Source organism: Sarcophilus harrisii, chromosome 3 (genome assembly GCF_902635505.1).
Source record: "Sarcophilus harrisii chromosome 3, mSarHar1.11, whole genome shotgun sequence".
Taxonomy (NCBI): domain Eukaryota; kingdom Metazoa; phylum Chordata; class Mammalia; order Dasyuromorphia; family Dasyuridae; genus Sarcophilus; species Sarcophilus harrisii.
This window is the reverse complement of record NC_045428.1, coordinates 431827923-431850580: the sequence shown is the minus strand read 5'-3', so window position 1 is coordinate 431850580 and position 22658 is coordinate 431827923.

Below are 22658 nucleotides of genomic sequence, written 5' to 3'. Positions count from 1 at the left end.
TCAGACACTAGCTGGGTCACCCTGGACAAGTCACACAATCCTGTTTTTCTCAGTTTCTTCATCTGTAAAATGAGCTGGAGAAGGAAATGGCAAACCAGTCCCAAATGGGGTCATAAGAGTCAGACACAACTAAAACTACTGAATTACAACAAAAATATTGTATTTTTTATTCAGTCAAATATTACCCAATTGCATTTAAATGTGGTTTGGTCCCATTCTGGAGTGCTGTGGCTTGCATGAAGCTGACTGGCAGATGGGATATTTGACACCTCTGGTCTAGAACCCAGGACTTAGGCTAAGCAGGTCTAAGTTTGAGTCCTAGCTTTATGATGTGAGACAAAGTACTTTAATCTCTTGAAGGCTCAGTTTTCTCATCTGTAAAATAGGGATCATAATATTTATATTTCTCAACTCATGAGATTTTTGACACAATCAATTAAGATTATGAATGTGAAAATACTTGGTTGTTCAGTTGTGACTGACTCTTCAATACTCCAGCTGAGGTTTTCTAGGCAAAGACACTGGAGTGGTTTGTCATTTCTTTCTCCAGTTCATTTTACAGATAAGGAAACTGAGGCAAATAGAGTTAAGTGACTTGCCCAGTTATACAGCTAAATGTCTAGATTTGAATTCAGTTCTTCCTGACTTCATGCCTAGTATTCTTTCCACTGGGCCACCTCGCTGCCCCTCAAAACACTTTAGAAAATATAAAACACTGCAAATGCAAGTTAGTGATCTGCTTAAATGAAGGAGAGGGGCTAAGTGTAACAAGAGTATGGATCATTCAGGACAGATCTTTCATCACTATTAGAAAAGCAATTCAAAGGCTTTTTGCACGTCAGACTAGTGATATAAAAGGCAGCTAATCTTATTTGTGGACATAGTGTTTTGTTAGGTAGGCTAGCACAAAGCTGGCTCTACAGCTTGAGAAGAACACTTATATTATAACCTCTGTGACTTTAATGACAGATACAGCCTCAGAAAAATCATGATCATAGATTCAGAGCTGGAGGGAACCTGGGAGATCATTTAGTCTGTCCCCCTAATTTTATAGCCTCCCTGCTCTAAAATCAATGTTTTGAAGGTTTCTGGAGCTCTTGGTAATCATATGCATGGTGTTTAAGGTCTCCTCCCATTTGAAATCTTCTCATCCTTTCTGAAGATCCTGAGGCTGCACAGAAAACCTGTTACCACCATTCTTAAAAAATTATTTAAATAGTATTTTATTTTTCCAAATACTTGCAAAGATTGTTTTCATCATTCACCTTTGCAAAACTTTGTGCTTCAGATTTTCTTCCTCTTGCCTTCCCTTCCTCTTCCCCAAGACAGCAAACAATTAAATATATACCATCATTCTTAATATACCTCCCCAGCTCTCTACTCTGTGTAAAGGGCTTTGTAAACCTCATAATACAATATAAATGCTAACCACTATTTGTAGCAAAAATTGTAGGCTACCAGGGAAATTCTAAGACATAGATATAGAAATCCCTTCTCTAGATTCCCCAAGTTAGTATTTTACTGTGTATGGAAAAACATCCAGTGTTTAGTCCTTCTTAGATATAGAGATTCATGGCAAGCCTCTAATGGAGTGATCTTACCATGTTTCTGATAATCCATTTTTTGTACTTTATTCAGCTTTCGCACATTAATTCTGACTTTCAATTGTGAGAATTGTTTGAAAGATAAATTGACAAATTGTTTTTAGGAAATTTTTATTATTACCTAATAAATGATTACTTTTTTTTTTTATATACACATTATTTGATTCAATGAATTGATTCTGTAGAAGGAATTGTGCTAGATGCTAGGAAGAACAAAGAAATAAGTAAATTGGTAGTCTTTTGAGGATGTTAAGAAAAAAATAGAATATTTAGAAAAAAAAAGTGATAAATGTCATGAGACTCCACAGGAGAATTAGAGAAAAACTGCATTTGCTTTAAGAGAATAAGAAAAGCTTTATGGAAGAGCTGGCACTTGAAATTGGGACAAATGTGAAGTTTTAGTCACTTAAAAAAACAGAACAAGTAGAAAATAGGAAAAGTGTGACAATATTTCTTATTTCAAAGCAAGACTATAAAACTGTGCTTACCTTTTGACTAGACAGAACCATTAAAAGGTCAATATTCTAAAGAGATCAAAGAAAAAGGAAAATGACTACTACATACAATAATATAATAGCTTTTTTTTTTCTGGTGGCAAAGAATTGAAAACAAAGGGGATGCCCATCAATTGGGAAAGGACTGAATAAATTATCATATATCAATGTGATAGAACACTATTTTTTTGTTAGAAATGATGAATGTGGTAGTTTCAAAAACCCTGGGAAGATTTGTGTTAACTGATGCAAAATAAAGTGAGCAGAACCAGAAGGACAATGTACATAGTAACAACAGTATTGTAAAGAAAATCAACTATGAATTTGATCAAACCAATGATCTGCCATACCTATCATAATTCTAAAGCACTTATGATGAAAAATATTATTTGCTTCCAGATGGAGAATTAATGGATCCAGCAGATTGAAGCTTATTCTTTTTTTTTCTTTATTTAATTGCATTTTCCCCTCCTGAAACATGACTATATATAGAACTGTTTTGTACAATTCCATATGTATAATGGATATTGTATTTCTTGCTTTCTTAATGGTTGAGGAAGAGTATAGAGTAAGAGAGAGAATTTGGAAATGAAAATAAAAGTAAAATTAAAAAAAAAAAACAAATCATATCCCCAAAGATATCATTTTCCCCTAAAAATGTAAGCTTGAGAGAGTTTTGTGATCCACAAACTCATTATGATTTGAGTATGACGGGGAAACCTACAAAGTTAACAAGATCTTAGGCATCATTAATAGATATATAATGTCAAAGGAAGCAATGTGATAGCCATACTATTTACCCCTACAGGGCTGTTGATGAGAAACTGTTTTGTTGTGTACCATATTTTAGGAAAAATATTGACAACTTGAAATATATCTGGAAGAGCAAGACTAAGGTGGTAAGGAGACCCAAGATCATTCCATGTGTAGATGAAGAAACAAGGAATTTTTAGCCTGGAGAAGAGAATAATTAGCTGCATTCTTTGCTTATCTTTGAAGATAGCTATCTTCACATTGAAGGGTTATCAAAGGATTAGAGTTATTCTGTTAGGGCAGGGCTAAAAGTCACATATTTGAAGTTGCAAAGTAGAAGATACAGATTCAATATAAATGTAGCCCCAACTCCTCTGACAGTTGGATTCCCAGAGAGTGGCTGACTAGTCCTTGCCTTAGGATCTTAGGGGTAACTCTGAAAAATTTGACATTTTTCATTAATGCTTATTAATTTCATCCAATGTACTCCCCCTATGCCAATCAAAAAGCTTGCCTAATTACCTTTTACAAAAAGAAATATACTGAGTAAGTAAAAAAAAAAAAAAAATAGAAAATCAGGAGTATATTCTTCCTTGTGCTCAGAATAGTCCCTGGTGAAGGATGAGAAGGAGGAGTGGACCCAAAATTAAAGGTACTGAGGTGCATAAGTAGTAAGCATATTAGCCACAATTAATTTTGTGATTTGTTGAGTCTTTTCAGTCCTGTCCAACTCTTTATGATTCCATTTGGAATTTTTTTGGGCAGAGATACTAGAGTATTTTTTGTTTCCTTCTCCAGCTCATTTTACAGATGAGGAAATTGAGGCAAACAGGAATAAGTGACTTGCTATGAGTCACAGTGCTAGAAATAGTCTGAGGCCAGATTTAAACTCAGAATGATGAGTCTTCTGATTCCAGGCCTGACACTCTATCCACTACATGCCCTAATCTTATCACTGAATTTCACAGCTCCTGACCTGTGGATTTTTTATTCCTTTCTTGGAGCTCCCTAAAAGTTTTTTTTTTTTTTTTTTCTGGGTGAGGAGTTCCTTATTGACAAGTTTCTCCCTTCATGTTTGATGAACAATCTCCTTGTAGGACATGGTATCTGGACTGAAGGGTCAGTTCATGGCTGGTTTGATGAAACTGATTGATTACTCCTTAAATCTGGCTCCTCCCCAGAATTCTCTTTATGCTGTTGGCACTAGTGGTCTCTGTCACTTTGCTGAAGGGATGTTTGCTATCTCTTCCTATCTTTAGAAACCCAGAAGGTCATAATCTGGTCATTCTATCTTCAGATATGCATTCACTATCATCAGGTTACAGAACTTTTGGGAAGTAGCCATTAATAGATGTTAAATACTCCTCTTACAGCTCTTAATCCTTCTCTGCCATTTCAGCCACTGCTGATTTTGTGATTTGTTGAGTTTTTATAGTTCTGTCTAATTTTTTGTGACCTCATTTGGGATTTTCTTGGTAGAGATACTGGAGTAGTTTTCCATTTCCTTCTCCAACTTATTTTACTGATGAAGAAACTGAGACAAATAGGATAAGTGACTTGTCTTGGACCACATTGCTAATAATTGTCTGACACTGGATTTAAGCTTAGAAAGATGAATTTTCCTGACTCCAGGTCTGACATTCTAACCACTCTGTCACCTAACTATCCTAGCCATATCAATAAATGGGCAGTTGCCTAAGTCAAATTAAGACCTATTAGCTTAAAAAGGCCAAAATGTCCCACTGCATCTTAGGCCATCTCCAGTCATCCTGACCTATATCTAGGTATTGGACCCAGATGGCTCCGGAGGTGACTTTGCACGGCCCTCCCTCCCTTAAATTCAATTTACTTGCAAGTTAGGACATCACCTTTCTGATGTCATAGCTATCTTTGAGAATGAAGAACACACAGCAGTGAAGAATAAACATAAAAGTTTCCAAAAAAGCAGAAACACTATACATTCTTGGATACTTGGAAGTTGGATAAGAGATAAGACTTACTGCCTTTCACCCATTTGGTGACACACAATCTCTCTTACCCAAAAATATCTAAAAAAGAGAAAAGATCTTCTATTCAAATTTTTTATAAGTCATTCAGTTCTAGCTCATCTTCTTCTGTGTAATTAATCCTGCTTGTTTCTCAGTCAAGCAGAATTGCTCCTCACTCCACAGCATCAGCCCCTCAATATTCATGGTTGGAAGAAGTCTCATCAAACCTTTATATGTTTGATCAGAAGTAGTTAGAAACTATTTTGCAGGTTCCATATGATCTACCAGAAAGGATGAATCAGAATATGCTCTAAAGACCAAGTCTTCATTGGTCAATCCTTCCATTGGTCAATCCAAATCCTTTCCACTATAAGGAAAAAAGCTTCCTAACAATTAGAGCTATTTATTAAAAATGGAATGCCCAGCTGGAAGCACTGAGAAGAGGATTTCCCCCTCACTTTATGCAAATATTGGATGACTAATTTGGGGGGCTGTTGTAAAAGGATAACTTGTTGAAGAGTGAGTTAGACAAGATTGTCACTGAGATTACCCCCAACTTTCTGATTCTGACTTGAGGAGGTGCATTTTGAAGAACGATTAGGACTTCAACAAATTGAATGAAAGGGGAAATGGTAAACAGACACAGATAATTGCATGAGCAATGACATAAAATCAGTAAAACATGGAGGTATATGATGGGTATTAGGGAATAGCTAGTCTGATTGATGGAAATATAGATTGGGCTCACTTTGTAAGGACCAAAAATGTCAAGTTGATAAGTAATGATTTAATTTTCTAACAGAATAAAAAACTTCCTAGTCAAGTAAAACATAGGGTCTACTTCATACAGAATTGCTTTGTTGACTAAAAACATTCCTTCCCCAAATGTCATCAAGTTAATGGTGAATTTTTGGCGCAGAAATTTTTTCATGTTAAAAAATTGAGTCACACTTTGATATGTTGAAGAAACAGTGATTGTTAACTAAGGGTAGACTGAGTCATAAATAGGTTATAACTGTGTTCTATATAATGTGTTGGTAACTTCCTTTATAATTTGCTTTTTGAATAACTTTTGTGGTCTTGAGAAACAAGCTTGAATATCTCTTTCATCACCATAAATCCAAATTGAATCAACTAGGTCTAGACAGGATGACCCAGGAGTAGTCAGTATTTCCGCTGGAGTCTTGGTTTTAATTTTGCTTGGGCTCTTCTCTCTCTTCACTGCCCTTTCAACCCTCGGCAGGCTCATTTTACTTTGGACATACATTTTGTTGCATATTGTTTCATTTTTTCTTTCACCTCCTTGACATGCTGTTTGGCTTTTGACAAATGGTGATATTATAACCCTGGTTATTGTTATCTCTGTGTGCGTTCCAGTGTTCCTCCACCACCCACACTTTCTTGTCTCCCCCTCAATCACAGCCTGATTCACATTGCTGAGTTCATCCTAGGGTACTTGGAAGCATCTGGAGTATTTCTTTTCTAGGCTCTTTATTTTTTAAAAATTATTTTCTTTTTATTGAATAAAATAAATGAAAAAAAAAAAGGTCTTCTTATAACCCCTTTCCATCCTGACTCCCAGGGTGCACATCCCAGTACTTAGATGCCATTAACTATAGCCACTGCTTTTGAAAATCAAAAGAATTTTTTTTAAATCAAAAAATGCTCCCTTCTCTGCTGCTCTGACTTTTATCAGGGAAATTTGCCTTTTCTTGAACTCAACTCAATTATGTGAAGCAAAGTGGGGCAAAGGAGGTAAGTAAAATTGACTTTTCAGACCCTCAGAAGATTTAAATGGAAACTTTCTTTTTCAAAAATGTCCTCATGGGTTCCACCTATGTGAGGTGGGAAGAATACCAGTAAAAATTATAGCTAAAGTAGGACAGTCAATAGCCCATTTAAGTTCAGCCATTCTTACAATTCCTTTAACTATAGAACTTGATGAATATTTTTCATATTATTTGGCAAAATAGATTGTCTGGCTTGGAGTCTCAGACACTTAGTAGTGTGTGATTCTGGCAATTCTTAGTTTTCTCATCTATAAAATGGAGATAATAATAGAATCACTTCCCTGGATTGTGAGATCTTGAGCTAATATGTGTAAAGTACTTTTGCAAACCTCAAAATGTTATATGAATATGTTATTAGTGTTTCTAAACAATGTATGGCTAAAATTTATGGCTACATAGGACATGGTGGTTGAGAGGTCAAACAGATTAAGGTTTGGGTATAAATATGATGGAATTGACTCAAGTCCAAAAACATTCATTGAAAATCTCTCAATGATATTTGTGACAGTCTTGCTGTTGCATTGTATGGGGTGTCCAGGGATGATTAGGACCTATCACCCAGTTTTCACCTGTGGTTCCAAGAAGCCATGTGGCTTTCTTGGTAGACAGGTTAAACTGGTGAAGGTTAACCAAATCCATCATTAAGACATGTGGATGTCTACCTTAAATATGTGAAAATTTTCCTGATGGAATGGGCAGATGTGAACAACTTGTTCCAATGGCCATGAAAGTGGCTAAAGAAGGCATTGTGGAGTGCGTAGAGCCTGGTCAGACATGAAAGATGCCAAAATTGTCCACTGTGTTCCAGGCCACTGCCAGTCATCTTGACTTTGATCTTGCCATTGGGCTTTAATGATTCTGGGAGAGTGGGAGAGTGAAGCTGACAACTTAGTGCAATTCTACTTCACTTAAATCCAATTCATGAGCTAATCAAGATATCATCCCATGATGTCATTAGTTCTCTTGAAAAGCAAAGAATATGGGGAAAACTAGGTGGGGCAATGGATAGAATACCAGCTCTGGAGTCTGGAGGACCTGGGATCAAATTTGGCCTCAGATACTCAACACTTATTAGTTGTGTGACCCTAGGCAAGTCACTTAACCCCAATTGCTTTGCAATCACCCCTCTCCCCCCAAAGAAATCAAAGGATAAACAATAGCAAAAATAATGTACTATTGAAAATATATTGTTTCAGAGAGAAAAGAGACACAATTTGCTTCTGACTGAAAGTGATAATATTGATCATGGGCTATAATAAGGGAAGCAAAATGCCAAAGTAGATAGAAATTTAGCTTGGAAATATAGAAGACATGGATTAAATTTTTGCCTTTGACATGGACTACTTATATGACCCTGGAAAAGTAACTTACCTTATCTAGGCAACTTTCTAAGATTCTATGTTAGAAGCAATTAGGAAGCACAGTGGACCTAAATCAAGAAGACTTCAGATATTACTAGCTGTGCAACTCCTGGCAAGTTACTTAGCCTAGGTCTGCCTCACTTTCTTCAAATGTAAAATGGGGATAATAATCACCTTTAAACAGAATTGTTGTAATTTAGTTGTTTGAGGCAAGTGGGGTTAAATGACTTGCCAAGCATCTCACAGGTAGTAAGTTTTAAGTATCTGAATCTATATTTGAACTCAGGTCCTCCTGATTTCTGGATTGGTGCTCTATCTACTGCACCATCCAGCTTTCCTAAACAAGGTTATTTTGAGGATTAAATAGAATAATATTTGTAAAGCATTTAGCACAATGACTAGCACTTTAGTTTTTTAGTCATTTCAGTCATGTCCAACTTTTTGTGATCCTATTTGGAGTTTTCTTAGCAAAAATTGTAGTGTTTTGCCATTTCCTTCTCCAGTGAGTATCTGAGGCAAACAGCATTAAGCAACTTGCCTAAGATCACACATCTAGTAAGTATTTGAGGCTGGATTTGAATTTAAGTCTATTTTTACTCTAGGCCCTTTGCTCTATACACTTTTCCATGTAGCTGCCTGACTAGCACTTAGTATAAATTTGTTTTCTTGTTTCAGAGAAGTGCATATCTGCATTGGTAAAGGAAGTTTCCTATATAGTTACCCTATACCAATGAAATCACAGGACCAATCTATAACAACAACCATAACAATCACAAAGTCAGAGTATCTCCCGTGATCATTAAGTAACATTTGGAGTGGTACAGAGGATACCTGGTACTATCTATGACTGACTGAGGAAAGGATATGGCTTCATTAATGATACCTTGAGTCCAGAAGAGTATAAGGTCTTGGACTACTCATGTAATAATTCCCTATGGAGATCCATAAAGTATTTAGGGAAATCCAGTATGCTTGTATTATTTCACATTTCTTTGGTCAGGAAGGAAAGAAGGATCTGGAGAATAGCAATATATTGCCTTGCCATGAATGTTGGAAAAGTCTTACAGAGTGATCAAAGAAAAAAAAAAATCCCATCAGAGCTATCCTGGTTGCCTCAAGAAGAAGTGAATTTTAGAAGTATTCCAACAAAGTATGAATGATGACTTGTTGATTAAGTTGAAAGAAAATATTGGATCTGAGTTCTCTGAGTCAAGGATCTGAGTTCTTCTTTTGCTTTGGTACTTACTTTCTGTGATCTTCTGACATACTATCTATCTCCTGTCTCTGTGCTTCTGCACAAGTCATTCCCCAAGCTTAAAACCCTTTTACACAGTGGGATCTAAACAATCAATACATCAATAAACATTTCTTAAGCACTTAGTATTTGGAAGCACTGTGCTAAGTGGATACAAGGAAAAAACAAAAATACTTTGCTCTCAAGGAGCTTATATTTTAATGGAGCAAACTACAGGTATGTAAATAGGTATAGTTAAGGATGAAGAGGGAGAATAATAATTTATTAAGATCCTAATATGTGTCAAGTACTGTGCTAAGCATTTTACAATGATCATTTTCTTTGATCATGCAGTTGCATATGGAGTACATGGAAGGTAACCTTTGAGGGGAACTAGAAGCTGTGGGAATGAGGCTTTCTGCAGAAGGTGACATTTGCAATGTGTCTTGAAGGAAGATATATTTTCTAAGAGGTGGCAGTGAAAAGGGAGAGCATTCCAGGCCAGAGGGACCGCTTTGTTGTTGGACTGGAAGTCTTTAATTAGAAAACAGTAAAAGTTACATTGTAACCTGGGGTTAAGTCACAGACAGATTAATGTCAAAGGAGATTCCTAGCCACTGGCAAGTGGCTGTGTCCTGGGCAGAAAGCTCGTGCTCTGTTCACCAGGGTAGTGCTTCTCTGGTTGCTGAGGTTGCTAGGTAATGACAGCCTTAAATTCAGAGATGTAAAAAAGGCCTAAAGGACCATGTTGCTTTAATATAAGTGTAAGATGAGATAAACCGAACATAATGAGGAGAGAAAAGGATTGACTTGAAAGGAAGGTTTGCTCATTCTGTTGATGTGTGGTGCTCATAAAAAATTCAGTAGGTTTGACTTGAAATGCCAAGTGAAGTATGAATGCCCTCTCTCACTTGTAAGATTTACCTCAGCAGATTCTCACCATTGCTGCAGAAAACCAATTTGCTCACAGAGCATAAACTTTTATTTGCAAGTAAGCTAAAGGCGTAGGAGGCAAGCTGTCTTCCTGCAATTTCTTTTTGGCAACAGAATGTACAAATTACAGCTTAAGGAGCCTTTCTTAGGAGCATTCTTCCCAATTTGAAAAGGAACACAGTGTGAATTTAATGCAAAGTTGCAATAATTTCTCTCAGATCTGGGACCAGGGCAAGAAGATGACCTACAACAAACAAAGGTTTAATTTCAAAAGCTTCCTACGGTCATGCCTGGAAATTCCTGAATTCTGTGATCTCTAAGTGAGCTTAAATTAAAGAGGGAGGAGAAGAATCTCTAAGAAAAATAGAGGTTCACAAATAAGTCAGGATAGGAATATAATAGTTCTTTCCAGAGAACAGTTGTTAAAATACTTGAGTTAGAGTCCTGCCTCTGCTGCTTTACTGTCTTTTAGTAAATTTTGTAATCTCTGAGCCTCAGTTTCCTCATTTGTAAAATAGCAATAATTCACTGCCTATAATGAGGCATAGCAGAACAGTGGAGTTGGAGTCAGGAAACATGGAAGTTCAAATCCAGCTTTAGTTTCACATAATAGTTGTGTGGTCCCTTTCTCTTAACCTTGCACAACCTCATTTATAAAATAAATGCAATGTAAGCAAATACCTCTCAGTGAATATATACACATACTCCCACACATATGTATCCTGCTTTGTAAACCTTAAAGTGCTATGTAAATGAACATTTTATTATTACTTTACAAAGTCATTATGAAGGATCAGATGAGATGATCCATACAAAGTTATATAAAAATATCAAAATTATTACAGTTGATCCTCAACATTCATGTATTTAACTTTCACAACTTCAAGCATTCCTGTGATTTTATTATTAGCCTAATTTTCACTTTCCCATTGGCAACTACCCACATTCTCAGATATGTACAATAAATTAAAAATGAGAGGCCCCATGCATAAAAGTTTGTGGAACAGCTGGTATTGTACCAGAGCTTCACTAGTCTTGTTCACCCAACTGTTATAGAATAAAGAGTTCTCTATGTATTCGTTGCATGTTTTCATTGTTTGCCTTTAAAACTCAAATTTTGTATTGTAATTATGTCCCCAAAGTGAGTGCAGTGTGGAGCGGGGTGTGGGAATAATGGGGTGGGTTGGTGGAATGGGTTCATTTTAGGCATGGTGGACATCCTTTATAACAGCACAGAGATTGGAGATAGAATATAATGAATGAGGGGAAGGAGAGAAAGGAAATAAAAATTTACATAGTGCCTACTATGTTGCCATATACTTTTATTAGTGCAAGTCCTTTGGGCTCTAAATCCAAATGTACAAAGTCAGTAATGAAGCTTAATAATAAATAAAAGTGTTAAATAAACTTCCTTAGGAAATATCTGTAGCTAGTCAGTTGGCTAGGATTCCCTTAAGGATCTCTAACAATGCAGGAGGCAGACTTCACTGATGGATTATTTTAAGCTTGTGCATCCTTCAAGATCTCCAAAGCTACACCAGTTATGAAGGCAGAGTATTATATCTGATGTTGAGATTTTGCTGACTTCTGATAGCAGTGACTAAAGGCCCAACAACTTCTCCCTTGGATTTCAGAGGGAGGCCAAGGTAGAGAAGTTTATAGCAGTTTCATATATAGTACAACCTTCTTACACCACCTTCTGACACAGTAAAAAGTAAAATTCAGGTTAAAAAAAAGTTTTAAGAATTTTATTTGGTGTACAATATTTATGGTACTGTTATTAAGATGTTAACACAAAAAGTCACAGAATTCTAGATAATTACTAGTGAGAAAAATGTTTTGCATGTTATCATTTTTATTTTGTGAGTCCGATTCTTTTTGTACAGCAAAATAACTGTTTCGACATGTATACTTATATTGTATTTAATTTATACTTTAATGTATTTAACATGTATTGTTCAATCTGCCATTTGGGGGAGGGGATGGAGGGAAGGAGGGGAAAAATTGTAACAAAAGGTTTGGCAGTTGTCAATGCTGTAAAATTACCCATGCATATAACTTGTAAATAAAAAGCTATAATAAAAAAAATACAAAAAAATTTATTTTGTATACTGCATTTTATGAGTTTTTCATGATTACTATAGTAGAAAATATACATGCTATTAGAATTAATGTATTATTAAAAAGAATTGTATGCATAAAAGTGTTTTTTCCCCCCACAATCTCTAGTAAATTTTACAGTTTTTGGTGGTGAAGAGAACCTAATCTCTTATTTTCCATAGATTCAGTGTATCAACATTCAAGTTTTTTACTTTTATGCCATTTTCTAGCAATGTTATCCCTGTGAAAGTTAACAATTGGCTGTACTATTATCATGAAAGTGCTTCTTCAATAGTAAAGAGTAACATATAAAATTGAATTACTATGGAGAGACAATAGCAAAAAAATTTCTGGGATTGACACAGGGATATCCATATTTGAATCCCAGTCAATCCACTGTCATTTATTAAGCACTTAACACATGCTAAGCACTATGTTAAGTTGTAAGAATATAAAGACTAAAAAGAAAGAGTCTCTATCCTATATTCAAGAAGCTTATATTCTATCAGGGGAGACAATATCTACACTTGTAAGTGTACATGCAAATTATTGCAAATATCACGTAAAGACAAAATAATTCAAAGTTGGGAAGAAGCAGTAGTAGCTGAGGGCATCATGTAAGAAGTAACCTCTGAGCTGAGCTTTGAAGAAAATTGTCTAAGAGATAGATAGAGGTGAGGGGGAGGTACATTTTAGACATGATGGACATCCTTTATAACAGCACAGAGACTGTAGACAGAATATAATGAATGAGGGAAAGAGGAAGAAAGGAATAAGAATTTACATAGTGGCTATTATGTGACCAAATCGTAATTATTAGTCTTGTTTTGCATATGAGGAAATTGAGTTAGAGATTAAGTGACTTGCCTAGAATCACATAAATAATAAGTGTCTGAGATTGACTTTAAGTTCAGTCTTTCTGACTCCAAGTCCAGCACTCTATCTGCTGCACCAATTAACTGCCTAAATAGAGAACAAGAAGATGAAATTGGCTGGAACACAGTGTGGAGGAGTACTGTGTGATAAGTCTGGACAGGTAAATTGGAACCAGGTCATGATGGGTTTTAAATGCCAAACAGAAGATTTGGCATTTGATCCTAGAAGTAATAGGAAGCCACTGGAATTTATAGATGTAGTGAATGGTATGCTCAGACACATACTTTAGGAAAATAAATTTGGCAGCTGTGTGGAGGATGCATTAGAGTGAAGAGAGACTTCAGTCTGGGAGGTCAGTTAACAGGATATTTTAGCAAACTAGGCTGTAATGGGTTTAATGAGGTCCTAAGAACTTAAAATGGGGTGGTGGTAGGGTGAGTAGACATTTGAGAGATTGTTGATGAAGTAGAGGCAAAAAGATTTGGCAACTGCTTGCATATATAAAGTAAACAATCAAGATGATTCAGAAGTTGTGATCCTTAGTACCTAGAAGGATAGTGGTATACAGGACAGATATAAGGAATCTTGGAAAAAGAGTAGGTTTTAGGGGAAAGATAATAAGTTCTGTTTTGAACATGAATTTGATATGCCTAATAGCCATCCAGTTTAAAATATCTAATAAGCAAGAATTTATAATTAATGATGAGGGACTCAGGAGGGAGTCCTGTAGATATATAAATGTAGAAGTCAACTGCCTAGTTGACGCATTTATAAAGAGGCTCCTTCTCTCTCTCTCTCTTTCTCTCTCTCTCTCTCTCTCTCTCTCTCTCTCTCTCTCTCTCTTTTTCTCTCTCTCAATTTGTCATTCTGATCATTAGATTTATACCTGTAAAGGGCTGAAACTCTGAGTAGGTGCACTGGAATCAGACAACTGAGCACTTAAGGCTAATTACCGATTGGCCAATACTCTATTAGCATATGATTGGAAAACGCTTCTCACTATTCTGAGCTGGCCTGATCTTTTGGTGTATACAAACAATTGTAGGTGGGATTAGAGGGTGAAATAAGACAAGCCAGAGTCACTTTGGAGGAGAACTAGGAGAAGGGAGGTCAGTAGGCAGAGAGCTTGTAGCGGCTTCGTCCATCTCCTTTACTTCTCCTCCTAAAGACCAAGGACTTTTGCTGTTCCTGACTTTGGCTGATCCTGAGGTCAACAGGGAGCTAACCTGGACTTCACATATACCATTAACGAAGTATGACTCTACATTATGAAAACCATAAATATAACTCATCTTACTAAATTTTTTTGGGGGGTGGAGGCAATTGGGGTTAAGTGTGACTTGCCCAGGATCACACAGCCAGGAAGTATTAAGTGACTGAGGCCAGATTTGAACTCAGGTCCTGAATTTAGGGTTGGTGCTCTATCCAGTATGTCACCTAGCTGCCTCTTACCATATTACTCTTACTAATCATAAAATCATGACTATGTCAATAGTTTTAGGGAAAAAAATACAGTAAAAGATCCTTTCCTATATGTGTTCATAAACATTTGTTTAAAACTTGGAGTTAGTATTGTTTATAATGAAGAAATACTGGAAGCTTTCACAGCAAAATCAGGGGTCAAATTAAACTGATTATAATTCTTGGTTTTAATAATCCCACTACTGAGCAAAACTCCAAAGAAAGAAAATCCCAGCACTTTTTGGATAACAAAAATCCGAAGACATTGCCCATTGATTGGAGGAAAACTGTGACTATGGCAACTTTTCACTAGCTGTAAAATGTGTATAATAATAATTGTACTAACTCGTAAGGTCATTAAAAAGCCCATTGCAAACCTTATAATGATATATAAATACAAGTTATTATTGTGGTTGTTTGTTGTTGGAAGGGGAATGGTGCCAGAGATTCTTTCAATTTCCTTATTTGTAAAATGGAGGCAGTCAACTAAACTATACTCATTGACACTATATATCATTTTGAAGTCTGGAAAGCAAAGATCTTGTACAAGTGATGATTACATCACTTAAGCCTTCATGTGAGGTGAATATTCCAAATTTTATTATCACCATTTTACAAATGGGGAAACTGAGGCACAGAGAGGTTAAATGATTTGCATGTCATCATAGCTAATAAGTGTCAGATACAGCATATGAATCCAAATCTTCCTACCTAGCCCAACATGCTGCTCCACTATGCTCTTAGCTCAGGTAGCTAAACAAAGGCAGGAATGGAGTCCAAACTCTAGTAAGCAGGAATTTCCAGGCAGGGACCATCAATCCAGTTCTGACAGATTGGAGGTAGGACCATTAATTCTTGATGACTTAGGAGGAGTTAGGACCCAGGAAGTCTGAATACCCACTTATCTTGAGTTTATACATTTATAATTTATAACTTTAGAGTAACTAGCCCTGACATATCAGTCCTAATGAACTGGAAGGGGGATTTGCAACTAGGGGGATTGAGGCAGAACAATTTAGGGAAACTGAGGCAGGACAATTTAGGAAAACTGAGGCAGAACAATAAAAGGGTACTGTGGCACAATAGTAAGGGAACAGAGAGAGGCTAGAGTGGAAAGAGTGTGGGATCTTGAGCCAGGAAGACCTCTTCCTGAGTTTGAATCTGGCCTCATACACTTCCTACTTGTTTCCTCAACTATAAAAAGAGCTGGAGAAGGAAATGGCAAACCACTCCAGTATCTTTGCCAAAAAAAACCCAAATGGGATCAAGAAGAGTTGGGTAGGACTGAAAAATAATTGAAGAACAAGAATTGGAAGAGTATTGAGAAGGAGAAATGAGGGAGGTCCAAGGGAAGTGTTATGTTTATTATTGAAGCATAGGTTTTTTTTTTTTCTTTTTTTTTTTTTAATAGAAGGTTTCTGGGAAATGTGAACTGCCCTTTACATATCCAACAGAGGACAAACTTGGACATTGCTGTTTTATATATCCATTTGACTTTCAAGTTGAAAAATTATAGATGCAAAGCAGCACTATCTCTACTTTACTTGAGCGGAGAGGGATCATTTGCAATGTTCTTCTAATGTAAGGTTTCTTTTAAAAACAACTTCTGTGCAATAACCAACCAGTCTCTTTTTTTGAAGTCAGTATTGTAAGATAAGGACAAACGTTGTTGCCTAATTTCACTGGTTTCTGGATTCTCAAATTTCAGATATATAAATATTTATTAACGTCCTACTATGTCAATTACTGTGCCAAGCACCAGGCATACAAAAAAAAAAAAAAAGGCAAAAGGGAATCCCTGTCTTCAAGAAGCCTACAATTTAATATATAGGTCGAGACTGCCTTCTGGAGAGAGAATGGAGAGGACAGAGAAGGAGTAGATAAATCACATTATTCATTTACTTGTATGTACTGCAATGCAGACAGTAGCTTTGACAGAGATCCTGAAGCAGCATCGATAAGAAAAAAAATCACATTATTTCCTGTTCTTGCCAACCACATTTTCTTACTCAGACACTGAGAACCTGAGGCATTTAGCTTTTCAGGGTTCCCCAGCTGCTACTGTATCACTCAGTTCAAATTTAGGCTTTCTGATTAAACATTCCCCTAAGGGGTCAACTTCTCATTTTCTATTATTTTCCTCCAGACTATTTTGTCTTTTATCTCTTCTTGCCATCCATCTACTACCCTGACATTATTTTGCCTCCCTCCCTCTTCCTCTGGCTCTCTTTATGCTTATTTATTCCTTCCTCCTCTTCCCCCTACTTTGGAGTCTTCCTGTTTTGATGGCTGCATTTATTTCTTGTATTGTCGAACCATCTTTCTCTTCTTCCTTCTCTTGGATCACTGGCAGTCCTCTGGGTCTTTCTCTGACAGATCTCTGACAGACAAAATCGATTTTGTGATTTGCATATATGATTTACTTGCCATATGTCCCGAGTTTGAATCTAATGATGTCTAATATCTCTATATTTTTCCATCAACCCACAGCAATGTCTCAAATGCTTATTTACTGAGTAAAGAGAATTTTATCAAACTATATTGCCTACCCTTTAAGACCTGTTATCTGGGATAGTGAAAATAGCATTGAGTTGGTACTAAAAGAACTAGACTTGAATTCTAGCTGTGTTCTATCTATGTGACCTGAGTTAAGTTATTTCACACCTCTCAACCTCAGTTTCTTTATCTGTGAAATGAGGGGATTAGATTTTGGATCATCCTTCAATACTATGATACTGAAGCAAGTAACAGCATTACAAAACTGAAAAGTAAAGACCCTGACAAGGTTGGCTAAACTGTTACCTACATCCCCAAGTTCTGGGCTTATCTGTATTGAGTTAAATTTTGGGCATATCCTCCAAATCACTCTTTGGTTCAGGTCCCCACTCAAATCTTCTCTTGAGAATCTGTGAATATATAGTTTGTGCATAGATCTTTAGAAATCTAGATAAAAGAGGCTTAAATTCCTGTGAAAGCCCTCAAGCTAATAGTAACAATTCTAAAAGTAGGACAGTTTTTACTCATTTGCAATGCAAAACAAAAAGATCTCACAGGAACATAGATTTAGAGCTAGAAGAGAAGTGAGAAGTCAAGTCTACTTCCCAAATTTTATAGATTAGGAAACTGAGACCCAGATTAAGAAAATTACCCAATAAGTAGGGTCATCCTGGTAATTAGGTCTTCGAGAAGCCTACAATTTAATATTATAGGTTGAGACTGCTTTTCTGGAGTGAGAATGAAGAAGACAGAGAGGGAGTAGATAAATCACATTATAATGAGTTGCCAAGTTTAAATTGATGCTAAATTGCAGAGCCTGGATTTGAATCCAGACTCTCTGATTCCAAATCCCTTTCCTGTCTCTACTGATGCTCCTTTTCTCTTCAGTGAACCCCACCTACTCTAGGTCTCATAAAGTCTTCTCAGACTCATGTGCCACTCTAGGGTTGGCACTGGAATCACTTTGCAATTTGTACCATTCTTGTCAATCCCCTTACTTCCTCTAGGAGATGTTACAGACTACGTAGGCTGTAGCTTTGGGGCTCACTAAAGGGGGATTTTGCCTTTGAGGTGTCTAGAGAGAGCAAGATTTTCCAAAATCAAGCCTGCCTAGGTTAAAGATAAAAATCTAATTGACTTTTCCACATCATGGCTATATGCTTTGCTACTCTTGGGCCATGTAGTTCCCCCTCTGTTTCTGAGTTATGTTCCAATCCAGGAATTCCTGAGAGGTTATGCTACTAACCTCTCTAGGGTCAGGAACTCTATTGTTAAATGCTATATCTGCCATCTTTTAGTCCCAGAGGGGTAGCTTGAGGTGCTCTACTGATGCTTTCACTCTTCTGGAATCTGTAGTCCATTCTCATTTTCTCTATGTCCAAATTCTGGTATTTCTCTTGAAGATCTAGCCACTTTTTTTTTTTTTTATTATAGCTTTTTATTTACAAGTTATATGCATAGGTAATTTTATAGCATTGACAATTGCCAAACCTTTTGTTCCAATTTTTCCCCTCCTTCCCCCCATCCCCTCCCCAAGATGGTAGGTTGACCAATATATGTCAAATATTTTAAAGTATAAATTAAATACAATATAAGCATACATGTCCTAACAGTTATTTTGCTGTACAAAAAGAATAGGACTTTGAAATAGTGTACAATTAGCCTGTGAAGGAAATCAAAAATAGAGGGATTGGGAATTCTATGTAGTGGTTCGTAGTCATCTCCCAGAGTTCTTTCGCTGGGTGTAGCTGGTTCAGTTCACTACTGCTCTATTGGAACTGATTTGGTTCATCTCATTGCTGGAGATGGCCACGTCCATCAAAATTGATCATCATATAGTACTGTGGTTGAAGTATATAATGATCTCTTGGCCCTGCTCGTTTCACTCAGCATCAGTTCATGTAAGTCTCTCCAGGCCTTTCTGAAGTCATCCTGTTGGTCATTTCTTACAGAACAATAATATTCCATAATATCCATATACCACAATTTATTCAGCCATTCTCCAATTGATGGACATCCATTCAGTTTCCAGTTTCTGGCCACTACAAAGAGGGCTGCCACAAATATTCTTGCACATACAGGTCCCTTTCCTTTCCTTAAGATCTCTTTGGGGTATAAGGCCAGTAGTAACACTGCTGGGTCAAAGGGTATTCACAGTTTGATAACTTTTTGAGCATAGTTCCAAATCGCTCTCCAGAATGGTTGGATGTATTCACAATTCCACCAACAATGTATTAATGTCCCTATTTTCCCACATCCCCTCCAACATTCAGCATTATCTTTTCCTGTCATTCTAGCCAATCTGACGTGTGTAGTGGTATCTCAGAGTTGTCTTAATTTGCATTTCTCTGATTAATAATGACTTGGAGCATCTTTTCATATGGCTAGAAATATTTTCAATTTCTTCGTCTGAGAACTGTCTGTCCATATCCTTGGACCATTTATCATTTGGAGAATGGCTTGATTTCTTATATATTAGAGTCAATTCTCTCTATATTTTGGAAATGAGGCCTTTAATCAGAACCTTTGACTGTAAAAATATTTTCCCAGTTTATTGCTTCCCTTCTAATTTTGACTGCATTAGTTTTGTTTGTACAAAAACTTTTCAATTTGATATAATCAAATTTTTCTATTTTGTGATGAATAATGTTCTCTAGTTCTTCTTTGATCATAAATTCCTTCCTCTTTCACAGGTCTGAGAGGTGAACTTTCCTATATTCTTCCAATTTATTTATGATCTCATTCTTTAGCCTAGGTCATGAACCCATTTTGACCTTATCTTGGTGTACAGTGTTAAGTGTGGGTCAATGCCTAATTTCTGCCATACTAATTTCCAATTTTCCCAGCAATTTTTGTGAAATAGTGAGTTCTTATCCCAAAAACTGGGGTCTTTGGGTTTGTCAAACACTAGATTATTAAAGTTATTGGCTGTTTTGTCCTTTGAACCTAACCTATTCCACTGATCAACTAGTCTCTTTCTTAGCCAATAACAAATGGTTTTGGTAACCGCTGCTTTATAATATAATTTTAGATCTGGTACAACTAGGCCACTTTCATTTGATTTTTTTTTTCATGAATTCCCTTGAAATTCTTGACTTTTTGTTTTTCCATGTGAACTTTGTTGTTTTTTTTTTTCTAGATCATTAAAATAGTTTTTTGGGAGCTGATTGGTATAGTGCTAAATAAATAGATTAGTTTAGGTAGCATTGTCATCTTTATTATATTTGCTTGCCCTATCCAAGAACATTTAATATTTTTCCAGTTGTTTAGATCAGACTTAATTTGTGTGGAAAGTGTTTTGTAGTTTTGCTCATAAAGTTTCTGATTTCCCCTTGGCAGATAGATTCCTAAATTAGCCACTCTTTTTTAAATGTCTAAATCTTAGGTTGTGGATTTAAAAGTGGAAGAGACCTCAGAAGTCATGTTTTCTATTATTTTCCAGATTGAGGAAGATGAGGGAACTTAAGTGACCTTGTTCAAGGTCACACAGGTAGTAAATGTCAAAGGTAAGAATTCACCCAGATGATTCCAGATCTACTGTATCACGCAATTAAATCAATAATCAGTTCTATTACTCAACAAATCATGGTCAGTAATGTGTGGATGGTTTAACAAGTACTCAAATCCTTTATCTCATCCAGAACTATGATCAGTGAGCATATTACTTCTTATTAAGGAGACGTAATTAAAGCTCCTAATAAAGGTTTTATCATTTAACCTTATCAAATTGACCAGATTGTCCCAGTCAATTCTATGAAGGCAAAAACAAATTTCTCTTTTATTAGTTGGCAAAGTACTATCCTAAATATATGCCAGGTATTCCTGCAAATAGGTATGGCAATAATTGATCACTGAATAATTAATGATGAAAGAAGATAGAATGTAAACATTCATTCTTTTGTTCAACACTCATTGAGTGCTCCAGTGTCCAAGGCATTGAGCAAGACCTGAGGGGAGCAAAGACTTATAGGGCAAAGTCCCCAGCCCTCAAAGAGCTTAGTAGGTTAGAATTCAAAAACCAATTTGGACTGAATAGCACAATATGTAGTGGACACACCAAACTTGGAACATTAAGATCAATTAAGAAAATTCCCTAACAGGCAGGGTCATCCTAGTAAATAGGCCACCAATAAACAGGCTCATAATTAGGTAATTTTTAACTTGTAATTTACTTGAACTAGACAGAACTAGCACCAACATAGCATTGGCCCAGATCTGGCTCTCAGCTCCCAGACTTTTGAGCTATAGCCTCTGATGGTAGTTATTCAATGTTTTGTGCATTGAGAAGGAACAATGAATTAAAAAAACACACAATGACATCCTGCCAATTAATTTTAATTATGCTGTAGTATTCTCTCTCAAATTGGGCAAAGCTAATTGATAGTGGGTTTTTGGTATGTGTAATTTGGTTTCTCTTATTCAGATGAATCCTCAAAGAGCTAATGTTAAATTTGTTCCACAGCCTTACATTCTAGACCCCAGGAATCCATGACGGAACTGTTCCAAGAATTGCTTCTTTAGTCCTGCTTGCTGAGTTCTCAATATCCATGGAGCTTTCAAACTATTCCTCAGTTTAAAGCCTCAGGCATTTTTCTCCTGCACAAATTTGTGATCAGATCTTTTTTTCTTACCTTATAACAAATTAGAAAGTGAATTGATTGAAAACTTGAATGGCCTTTTCTGGAGTCAGTTTCTCCAACTCTACTCACATTCCTGAACTAAATCTCCAGAGGGTGGTTAACTATTATTTCTCTCAGGGTTTTAGGAGTAATCCTGAAGGACTGGACTTTCTATTACTGTCTCTTATAAGCCCCCACCATTGTTCTTTCTATTAATTATCTGCCAGATTTAGCTTTTAGAAAGGTTATTTACCAAGCAAATTTAGCAAGGATAGTTAGAGAAACATCACTTTTTCATACCCAAACCAAAGGCATTATGTCTAAGATCCCTGGATAGAGTAGGGTCAAACGTACTAAAAATGTTAGTAAGTCATATAAGTAGGGAACTTATGTGGCAAAGGTATAATTTGTAACTTCCAATTAATTATCAGTAGTTTTTTCTTCTTTTAAAACATCCTAACGCAGTTCCTCTGAGGGGTAACTCTACTGCATTCTGCTTTGTTGAATTCACAGCCAGCACTCTGCCACAAGAAATCTTAGCTCCTAAACCCATTCCCATTAATATCCTTGAGTGTTTTTCAATATTTGTCTCTAGGTACTTCCTAAATCTTTGGCCACTACTGCTTTGGTAATCTGTGCCATCCCTTCCAATTGTCTGAGGGATAGAAGGAAAGATAAAAACTCTTCTTGTCCCTAAGTGGTTTCTTGTTAGTGACTAGGCTGATCCATTGCTTTAATGTGAGATACCAAACTGTTTTTCTCTGTTACACCTGGGCCCAGGGGCATGTCTGATTTTTTTCAGCTAATTACAAGATATTTGCTGCTTTCATCCAATGACCTAAAGCTTTTTTTCCCCAAAGGGATTAAGAATTTATTTGAGGTTGTTTACTTTTGATTTATTGCTTGATTTGATCAGTCTAGCTGGTCCTGTGATTGCATTAATTTGGAT